This window comes from Thermobia domestica, chromosome 13 (genome assembly GCF_964235325.1).
Source record: "Thermobia domestica chromosome 13, izTheDome1.hap1.1, whole genome shotgun sequence".
Lineage (NCBI taxonomy): Eukaryota > Metazoa > Arthropoda > Insecta > Zygentoma > Lepismatidae > Thermobia > Thermobia domestica.
The window spans coordinates 180,439,860-180,450,966 of record NC_137466.1 but is presented as its reverse complement, the minus strand read 5'-3'; positions in this window follow the sequence as shown (position 1 = coordinate 180,450,966).

Genomic DNA, 11,107 nt, shown 5'->3' with positions numbered 1-11,107 from the left:
ATTAAACTTGGGGTAATGAAAATTTTGTGGAGGCAATGGATCAAAACAGTGAAGCCATAAAGCAGTGAAGCCTTTATGTCTAGAGTGCATTGTAACTACAGATGCAAAGCAATAATTAGTAATAATAATAATAATAATAATAATAATAATAATAATAATAATAATAATAATAATAATAATAATAATAATAAAGATCATTCAAATCTCCCACCACAAGCAATTAAGCTGATTGTGCAATATATATTTATTTTAGGCAGTACAGACACAATTCGGGGAGAGTTTTGCAGGGTTTAGAAAATCAAAATCAAAACAATCTGGAAAAGATTGGAAGTTTGGAAATCGATGCACTCTAGACAGTAACGCAATGCTAATTAGAATTATTCTTTGACCAAACAGCTTATATCGTATTTCAGGGTTAAAAACGGAACGATTAAATTAATATTATCTTTATTATTAATTTGTTATCGTTCAACGTTCATTCATTGTCATTCGATAGATAACTTCTTTGGAGATAAATCTTAACATCTCACACGGATTTTGCCCTCTTACAACAATAGCTTCAGGTGAGATTATGAACTTTAATTTCTCTGTAGCAAACATCTGTTTCTAGGAACATCTGCCACAGAGAAAAGGCATTTGTGCAGAGATGACGTAAGTGCTGAAATCAACAATCCAATTCTCTTCATTGATTTCCCCTTCCTTTGTGTCATCCAACGCTTCGCTAAAACCATCTTACGTCAAAGCATATTGCCTCACAAGAAGCGCAAAAGCAAAGTAAAAGCAATTGCTTTTATATACTATCTGTGTCTGACGTTGAGAGATACTAGAGAGAGAGAGAGAGAGAGAGATTCCTGTTAAATTATTTTCTCTTGTTACAGAAACGTGTTGAAAACTAAAATAATAGTAATGTGATTGTTCTGAGAATTTCAGCTCAAAATAAATTTCGTTATTTACCAAATTTATTGTTTATTCTACGAATTCTTGTGAAGTGACAAATCGAGATCAGACCCAGATCTATAGACTGCAAAACTTTTCAGTGCAAAGGACTCAAGAGAACCAACAGTATGGGCGATCTTCTAATTGAATTTCATCTAATAATAAAAGTTAATTTCGTTTCATATTGTTAAAATACAGTAACAGACTTTCAAAGTGCAAACTATAGGGTGCAATATTCTAACCAGATATGATTGTAATAAACTTATCAGTTCCGGTTTCAATAGATGATAAAATATGCTATTGAGAATGGTGAAACTGTAATGAAAAATAATTTTTCTCTTTCTTACATAGTTTCTGCTCTATGAAATTCGAATGTTAAAACCAGAAGGACAGCTTTCTACAAATCTCAGTTCGAACAGATTTTAAAGTAGAGATTTAATGTATTCTTGCGTTTCTAAATTCCTATCAAAGAATCAGTTTCTCGCTACCTATAACCATTTTTTGTCTCTTTTGGGATCAATATTGAAACTAGACCAGAGCAGTAGTAAATTTCTACTATTTTCGGTTTCAATACGAGGGTCACTACGAAAGTTTTGAGATACCGATTGTTGTGGCACAGTATTTGAATTCCAACAATTGCGTTCGGTAGTGGTATCCAGAGCGAAGAAGTGAAGCAAGTTTCAACTTGCCTCGCTTATCGGAGTGGCCGTATCGCCTTCACTTGTTTGTTGATGTGAGCAGTATGCAGCTGTGTAGAATGGAGCTCGAAAGGGAACATTTTCGGGCAATGATCCTTTACGATTTCAAAAGTGGTTTGAACGAGACACAAAGCCTTGACCGTTTTCAGGAGGCATTCGGGGACCTTGCTCCTTCCCGTGCTATAATTTTTCGGTGGTTTGGTGAATTCAGAAGAGACCGGACATGGCTTAAAGATGAAGAGAGAGCTGGACATCCGGCAACAGCTGTGTCAGATGAAAACATTGCTGCTGTGGAACAAATGATTCCAGAAAATCCTCCAACAACCTTCAAGGACGTTGAATCTACAGTGAATATTGGATCGCCAGCAGTAACAAAAATTCTTCATGATCTTCATGATCGTTGGGTGCCTCACACGTTGACTGAACAGCAGAAGCGCATGCGTGTGGAATGGTGTGAAGAAATCCTTGTAAGATTTGATGGAGGCAATTCTCGACGCGTCTCTGACATTGTTACTGGTGATGAGACTTGGATCTATTAATTTGACCCTGAAAATAAACGCCAGTCTACAGTTTGGATCTTTCCAGACGAAAATCAACCCACGAAAGTGAAACGACCGCGAAGTGTGGGGGAAAAGATGGTCGCAACACTCTTCTCCAAATCTGGTCTTGTTGCAACTGTTCCACTTGAAGAACAAAGGACTGTTACTGCTCAGTGGTACACCACTGTTTGCCTAACAAAAGTGTTCCAGAAGCTTCGGGAACGGCGTCCAAGAACTGGATTGCGTGGGATCCTGCTTCATCATGGCAACGCGTCCGCACACATGGTCAACATCACAATTGAGCTTTTAGAATGTACGGCTATACTCATCCGCCGTATAGCCCTGACCTGGCCCATGGGATTTTTTTCTGTTCCTCAGGATCAAAGATCTCATGCGTGGGAAGAGATTTTGGAGCCCTGATGAACTTTCAACACTTGAAGAAAAAGACTGGCAACACTGCTTCCAAAAGTGGTTTTCGAGGATGCAAAAGTGTGGTGAATACTTTGAGAAAATGTAAGTGTTAAATTGATTTTAAGTATGTAAGTTATTTCACATCTCAAAACTTTCGTAGTGCTCCTCGTAGAGGTATTAGAGCCGAGACTTGGAGCAGTAAAGTCACACCAAGTAACCGTTCCATGATATTTATTATGTCTACGTTTTTGGCCCATGGGGATCAATGTTGAAAGCGAAAGTTCTTAATTTTTATTAGTTTCGGTTTCGTTAGTGGATGAAAGGGCGGGGCTTACCCTAATTACAGTACTTTTTTCCGGAAGATATTGTGGAAAATTGTTCAGAAATAAAATGTTTTAGTTTAACGTTCTACACTTAAGTCCTGTAGGGTATAGGATCCAGGTGATAAGTGAAAGTGAGTGATTATGAAAGAACTGGTGGAATGAGAATGTGAGGGGAAGCGGGAAAACCTCAGAAAAACTCACGGATGACACTACAAACGCACATGGCATAGGATCAAACCTGATAACCGTAGCACCAGGAGTCAGCGCTTTATCAGTGATATACTGTGCTCCCTCAAGAATTGATTTGTTGTTTACATTAAGTGTAAGCGAAAACCTCTAAGTTAGCGTTTAATTTTTTTCATGTTTTATTTTCTTATTCGTGATCGATTTCAATTCCAAGCTATGAACCTATTCGGCCAATCTCAATGAAAGAGCATGCAAGCTTCACTAAAATATAGGTAACTTTTATTAAAGTTATCGTGGAACAGGTGGAAAGGCACGCAAATGCGTACCATTCCTAATGATAGAAGCTCACTAACTCTCGCTTCATTTTTTTTTTTTTTTTTTTTTTTAATTCATTGAAGCCTTAACACATCCCATAAACATTTTCTCCTGAGTGAACCGTTCGAGTTTTGCTCCAAACCAACTAACTCTAGGCCTATGGAACATCCATCACAAAAGCTCTCTATTGAGTTTTGTCCTTAGCCAACTGGATCCAGTTTCCATTTTGTAGTCCTACTTCTGCGAGATCCATACTTAATATGATGTAATCTTTTGCGTTTATGCCCTAAGCATTGAAGTATAGTGGAGATAAATGAATATGAATGATGATTTTAAAGAAAAATCGGGAGAAAAGTAATTTGAAGAAATAGGTGCCCCGAAGATAACACCAGCTCAAGATTATATTGTCATTGTAACAATCGGCGGTGCCACGCACGAAGTAGTCCCACACTCGCAGTGGGAAGTTCATATTACCTGTTACTGAATACTTAAATTACATACCCTGTTGTTCATTTTGTATATATGAGATTTGTGCAGTATAAAATTTCAGATTAGTAGCAAATTTCTTTTGATCGCCCGTCCATTGTCAAGATGAAAAAAATGTCCAAACACTAAAAGAACCGGTATTTAAATTTTAAAAATGATTAAAACAGCTTGGATTGTACGTAAATACGGATTATCTTGGAGAAAACCGAGCTGCGTTCTTGAATCAAGATAAGGAAAAGAGTCACTGAGACAGCGGAAAAACAGATTATATCATAATAATAACGAAGTCTACCCAAACTTTATGTGTAATATTTCATTGTTGAAATGGTAAGGTCTTGTAAACTGATTTATTTTAATGGTACTACTCGCTCATGGTTAGCATAAGAGGGCCAACCATTGCTGCAGTAAAAGGTCCCGAGGAGAGAAAGCCCTGTAAAACCAATCGAGGAACTACATACATTGGTACGAATTAATTCAAGGGGACCCGCTCTTATGATTCCTGGCAAGGGAATCAAGCTTCAGCTGTTACATCTACAAAATAGCTCGCTGATTCTGAGCCTACAAAAACCCTCTTACACCATGGCCCCAAGGAAGTTTATTACGATACTGTTTACAATTATATCTCTCTATTTAAAAAAAATGAAAACAACATTGTATGTCGCCACTGAGGAAACGTCTAAATAGTCCAAAATGAAATTATGAATATAGTACTTGGTTAGAAATTTGTTTCTATAGTTTCATTTTGATCGAAATGCATAGAATAAACGAGTTTCAAATTATTTATCTCGATAACAGAGTATCCCACAAGCCTCTGAAGTTAGGGAGATGAAAGTCGGAATAAAATTTCTCCTTAATAATAAGTGGTCACATGCGCCTCGACGTTTTTGAAACTTCCACTACTAAGGGGAGAAAGGAAGCAATAAATTTCTGATTTCGTATTAATAAAATGACCAATGCGAGGAAATGGCTAAACTGTTTGAAATGAACTTCTAAATATAGTTAACACTTGGCTCAAGCTGTTTTATCATTTCACTTTGATTGAAATATATTGAAATATGTATTTAAAGGGAGGAAACGAGGTTCAAAAAGCTTTCAAGTATTTTCGATAAATCTTATTTTCCCGTGCGAAGAACGGGCATTTTACCTAGTATATAATAGAATGAAGACAAATTAGAGATAAACAGTACACGTGTTTACAAATGAGTTGCACTATGACCCTAATATTTCTGCTTCGCAACAATTTCAAAATCTGTAAAGCACATACCTATAGAGTATCATATTTTTTTCTTGAAATGAGACCCAGAGTATCGAAGAGTAGCGTTTCGTTGTCGTATAGAGCGTTGCGCCACAGTCAACTTTTCAACTGAATCGTCATTAATTAACTTCCTTTGATATGTTCTAGTTGATTGCCTGCTATACCTATCAAAATAGTTACGAAAATACCTGACAAAAGTATGAAACAATTAATCTTTGATAAGTAAAATTGCGTCAGAATCAGACTATGTCAACACAAAGATAATAATTATTAGAAAAATCAATGAATTAAGTTTCCATAAAGGCAAATAGACTATTACGACAGATGAGTGTCAATTGAATAAATTAATTTCATAATATACAGATAAAATTATCTTAATGCATTTTTTTATTCATTTCGCAATCAGTAAAACTCTCGAATCGCTAAAGAACCAAATCCTTCAAGGAACTGGAATTACAAATCCCTCAGTTCAAATATGCATTCAATTCTAAAACCTGCTGATTCTCTAAAGGATCAAATTTTCTGCCTTTTCAAATATATTTTTGGCAATTTTTACCTGTATAAGGAGATGAGCAGGAGCAGTCAAATTTACCAATATTTATTTTTTTTGACAATTTCCAAATTTAAGAGGTGGGCTAATGTACCTCCCCCAAATTTTAAATAGACAGCATCAAAATACTCATGTCCAATGAAAGAGAATTAACCCCTATATTCATCCATATAAGCAATAATACGAGTACAATAAAGCTTCATCAAAGGTGATACAATAGGTCAAAAATCTCCATTTAAAAAAAATATATATTTGGCAATTTTTTACCCATACGACAAGCAGGACCAACCAAATTCACAGAAACATATATTCGAATTCTAGAGAACGTTTACCAAACTTTATTTTTTGACAATTCCGAAATTTAAGGGGTACCTCAATGTACACTCATGTCCAAAATTATTGTCGCATGTCTATAAATATGTTGTTGTAGGAATATAATTTGATAACGAATTCGACCGGTATTTCTTATAATGTTAGTACGTGTATAATCGGCAAAGACATGTATGTGGCAAATTTCATGTAAAAAAAAAAAAACAGTAAATAAGAACAACAAAACGAAAATAAAACTTTCTTGTCCATTTAGCAACATTTTGTTTTACTCATTCTAATTTTCGTATTTATAATTCTTTTCCTATGAAATTTACCACAAACATACATTTCTCGATTATACACATAGTATCGGTATTAAAAGTATCCTGCAAAATCATTATCAAATTACATTCTTACAAGAAGACAGTTATAGATATGCGACAATCATTTTGGACATGAGTGTACCTCTCCCACATTTGAAAGGGAGCATCTGTTATAAAAAAGAATGTGTCCATACCGATGTATATTTATATATGTTATAAAAGAGAATTGACCCTTGTATTCAACTATATAATGTAAGACATGAAGTCTTTTAACGTGAAAAACCCTCATTAAAGAGGATAAATCATAACCCTCCAAAATTTTTTTGAAATTTTTTTTATCCACAAAAGAAAACGAGATGAACCACCCAAATTTATAGATATATACCATGGTCTTATATCAGACTTTTAGCTCTGGTAATTTCCGAAATTTAAGAAGTGGTCCTATGTACCCCTTCCGAAGTTAAGATAGAGGGTGATCCTATATACCTCTAGATCATGGCCTCTAGGCCAAGGACCCAGGAACACATTTTGCCCAACTGCTACAAAAACTACTGCAGACCAGCACCACAGCGAGAAACACATTAGAGAGGGGGGGTTAATAGCTGCCATAGAAGTGCGCGCACACATACACATACCAACACATGTGGCAGTGGGCTGGACATATTGCAAGGAGAAATGATCGACGGACAAAAGCATCTCTTGACTGGGTGCCAAAGAGAGAAATTGTGGAATGTGAACTTCCATCTTTCAGTTTCACATCCCATAATTATATCTTTTACGCTAAGGCAAGTGAATGATGATGAAAGAATTGGTGGGATGAGGTTGTGGGAGAAAAGAGAGTGCCTCGAGAAAACCTATAAGCACAATGTTGTCCACTACAAACTTACTTGCCCAGTGATCTCAACCACCAGGGTAAGCGTTCTACCACTGAGCCATCGTGTTTTTTTCGTGATACAATGAAAAAAATAAAGGTTGGACGTAGTTATCTCTTCACTAAAATTGTTTTATAAGAAAGCCCAAAATTTCCTAGCAAAAAAGTCAACGTAAAAAACAGATTTTAAAAGCCGAGTTTCTTTTCGTAACTCGTCATTCTGACATATATAGAAGATAAAAAGAAATGAGTTACGTTGTAGATGTAAAATAAAATCATTATGCTGAAAAAATGATTTAGTAGTGAAAAGATCTTGCATAGAGTATATTGTTGATAGATTGCAAGATAGAGTGAGCAATTTAAAATTGACAGAACAATGTTTAACAATTCATGAGTACGTCAGTCGGTGACACCCACCAAGGATGTTATAAAATAGAGGATCTGCCCATATATATCCTCATCCTATTAACTCAATGAAGCCAAAAAACAACCGAACATCGGCACGTTTGATTGGCTACTCTCGTTTCCGACATCATCTGATTGACTACTTTCGTTTCCGCCATGAATGTTGGCTCAAAACATTGCGATCCTATTGAGTGGAGTGTGTAGAGTAGGGGTGGCGAAACTGTGACGTATGGCTTCAAGATTTTGTTGTAAGGGCAGATCCTCTATTTTATAACATCCTTACCACCCACATTCTCTGCCTGCTCCCTCCCAAGAAATTAAAGTTGCCGTCGTCATTGTTCGCTCTTGCTATTTTATTGGTGGATAGTGCCACTATCCTATAGACAAAAGAACAGGTAGGATACGTAAAATCAAATAAATACTAGCTGAACCTGTGCTCTCTACACAGCGCATCACTCACATATGAGCATGAACCTCCTTCTCATTCCTCAGAACATCTGTATATGTCCCTTTACAGATACATGTGAGAGACGTCTTGATAAAAATCTGCAATGGATCTCATAAAGGGGAGATTTTTTTAATTACTTTTTCAATATCTCGCACCGTTTCCAAGATTTGAGCCTACTTCCGGTTGCAGTTTTTAATCCATGTATGATCAGTGTTTTCTTTCTTGCATGTAATATGTAATAAGCAAATACATAAACTAACTCTATGGCCTATGGAACCCGGGGATTCAATGCCGCGTTCACAAAACCTCTCCACTGACTTCTATCCTTAGCCAGTTGGATCCAGTTTCTACTTTGTATTTTTATTTCTGAGAGATCCATCTTCATATTGTCCTCCCATCTGCGCCTAAGTCTTCCTAATAGTCGTTTTCCGGCTGGTCTTCCCGTTAAGATTTTGAAAGCGTTCCTTCTTTCTTCCACCCTGGCTACATGACCTGCCCACCTGAGCCTCCTAGATTTGATGACCCTAACAATGTTGGATAAACCGTATAAATTATGAAGTTCCTCATAATGAAGTTTCCGCCATTCCCTATTCACGTTTCTCTTAGGTCCGAATATTCGTCTCAGGATCTTGTTCTCAAATACTTTCAATCTATGTTCTTCCCTCAGAGTAAGCGACCATGTTTCGCAACCATACAGAACAACAGGCATGATTATCGTTTTATATACATAAGCTAATACATTACACATACAATCAGTTATAATGTCAGTGGTATATATGGTGTTCATTGGGCAAAACACTCCAAACAATAAAGATTCAACTTAGACTGGAAAAATGGTTATCCTTCGTTTTTCATTATAACTTGGCCATGAAACAAACGCCCGAGAGATATGCAACCCATATATACAATTATGTGGTGTTGGAATGGATAGTGCGTAGGATATGATGCTTTTTTTTACAAAAAATTTCAACACTTCCAGTGTAGCCGTGAAAATGTAATAAAGAAATAAGGCCCATGTTTTTTTTAAAATATTCAATTAGAACTGGGCAGTCTACGCAAAATTTGCAATAGATCAGTGAAAACGTTATCTTTCTAGAGCCTGTAGTTTCCGAGATCTCGCTGTCGAAAGGATTGGCCACAAACATATATACGTCCACAAACGTACAGTTTTTTAAAAAAAACGTACGTACAGTTTTTAAAGATGGGAGCACAATTCATTTGTTATAAACGTGAAATCACAAATAACCGTAAATCAAAGATGTGAAATCAAGAGTTAGAGGTTGGAGCTCAGGCGCTTTGATTGCTATTGTAGCATTTTAATAGATAGATTAACAATGAAACCTGATAAGAAAGGATGGCGATGGCGTGAACTTTGTTTTCTTTCTTCCTTCTCCTCCACCCTTAAATGAAATTGTTAGACTCTACTAGAATCTCTTTCGTAATACTGAATAATCGTGACTCGAAGTAGGTTTTGGATTTCATCGGAAGCTGTTGCTTTCGTCAGCTACGAATTCTTCGAACCTCGGCGAGGCCCCTTATGGTTGCGAGAGACAGAAGGGTGGCTCAGTTTCTTGGAAGAAAACTGTATGTACGATTTGTGTTGTTGTTGTTGTTGCTGTTAGAGGCATTAGGGTGACTCAAAAAGGTCGCTTTAGTGACTGTATGGTTAGAGTACGTGCCTTTGGCGCGTGAGAGCCGGGTTTGATTCCCGGTAAAGTTGCTCTGAAAAATAAAATTACCAGCACCCTCTCACAAACTGCCTCCTCAGTTCGTATCTGTAAGTATACGAAGTTTGAAAACATGAAACAAAATATAGGAATCGTAAATTTACTAGTGAGGATAAGCACAGACCAAAATAAATTAGAAACTATTCTCAATGTTAAAATTTTATTATATTTCCACTAATTTTAATGTACTCCTTAGAACCCTTATAAATCCTCATAACAGGCGGCAAAAATTTTATTAAACCTTTAAGTATATATTGCGTCTGACAGAAAACTAAATACCAAGAATGAAAGTTAAGTAAATTTTCCTTAGATGTTTTGCTATTATTTTTTAAAAAATATATAATTTTTATTTGAGATTATGACCGGCTACCGATCTTATTTAAAATAGCAACATTATTTCATGCCCTGCATGTGAAATACTGGTCAGTTTGCAACCCTAATTTTCGGAGAGAGCTCATGTTATGTAAGTTGTAAGACCATGTCTCATATAATCTCGGTGTTCAAAGAACTCTAAAACTACTCAAAGTCACATAGCCCTTGCCTCTGGTGTGAGGGGTCGTTGGTTCCATTTCAGTGCTGAGTTGTGGTGTGTCGGAACCAAGGATTTACAAAGAGAGCATTATGTCTTCCTCTCATCTTATTATTTTTTTAAATTTTCTTATTCATTTACCATTTTAAATTTTACGTTATATCACAATACAGTAGTTAAGAATACAGCTATCACCCATGATGTGTAGGTTTTGTTTGGATTCTGTATTGGACAAATAAGATATGTCTGCACTTCCTACGGACATCTTATTTTTCATAGACTTTTATAAATTCGCCATTAATTTAATTCATTCCTTTGTTTTTGGCACCGCGTAATTAAGATCAAATGGGAAAACCGAGAAATGTTGCATTTGATATGAAAAACCTCGGTTCGATTCGAGGTACTTTGGACCACTGGCGCAAATCCTGGGAGGATGAGGGGGACATCACATGTTTCCTTCAATTTTGGAACTGGGGGGACTGCCCCCGAATACTCCGATTTTTTTTTTTTTTTTTTTTTTTTTTAGGGAGAAATGTGGTGATTAGTGTCCGATTGCTACAAAGAAAAGTGAAATGAAATTGATGCCGCCCATAATAAATCAATCTGCCCGTCTCCCAATGTTGAATACAACGCTGCTTCCCTGATCCCCCACAGCATTGTTTTTCATCATAAATATTTTGAACATCGCTTTAAAAAAAAAAAAAAAAGTTTTCTGGGAACGGTCTTACCCCCGCCCAATGTTGAAGACAGATTTGCGCCACAGCTTTGGACCTTCAGGTTCAACTGTAAGTCCCAA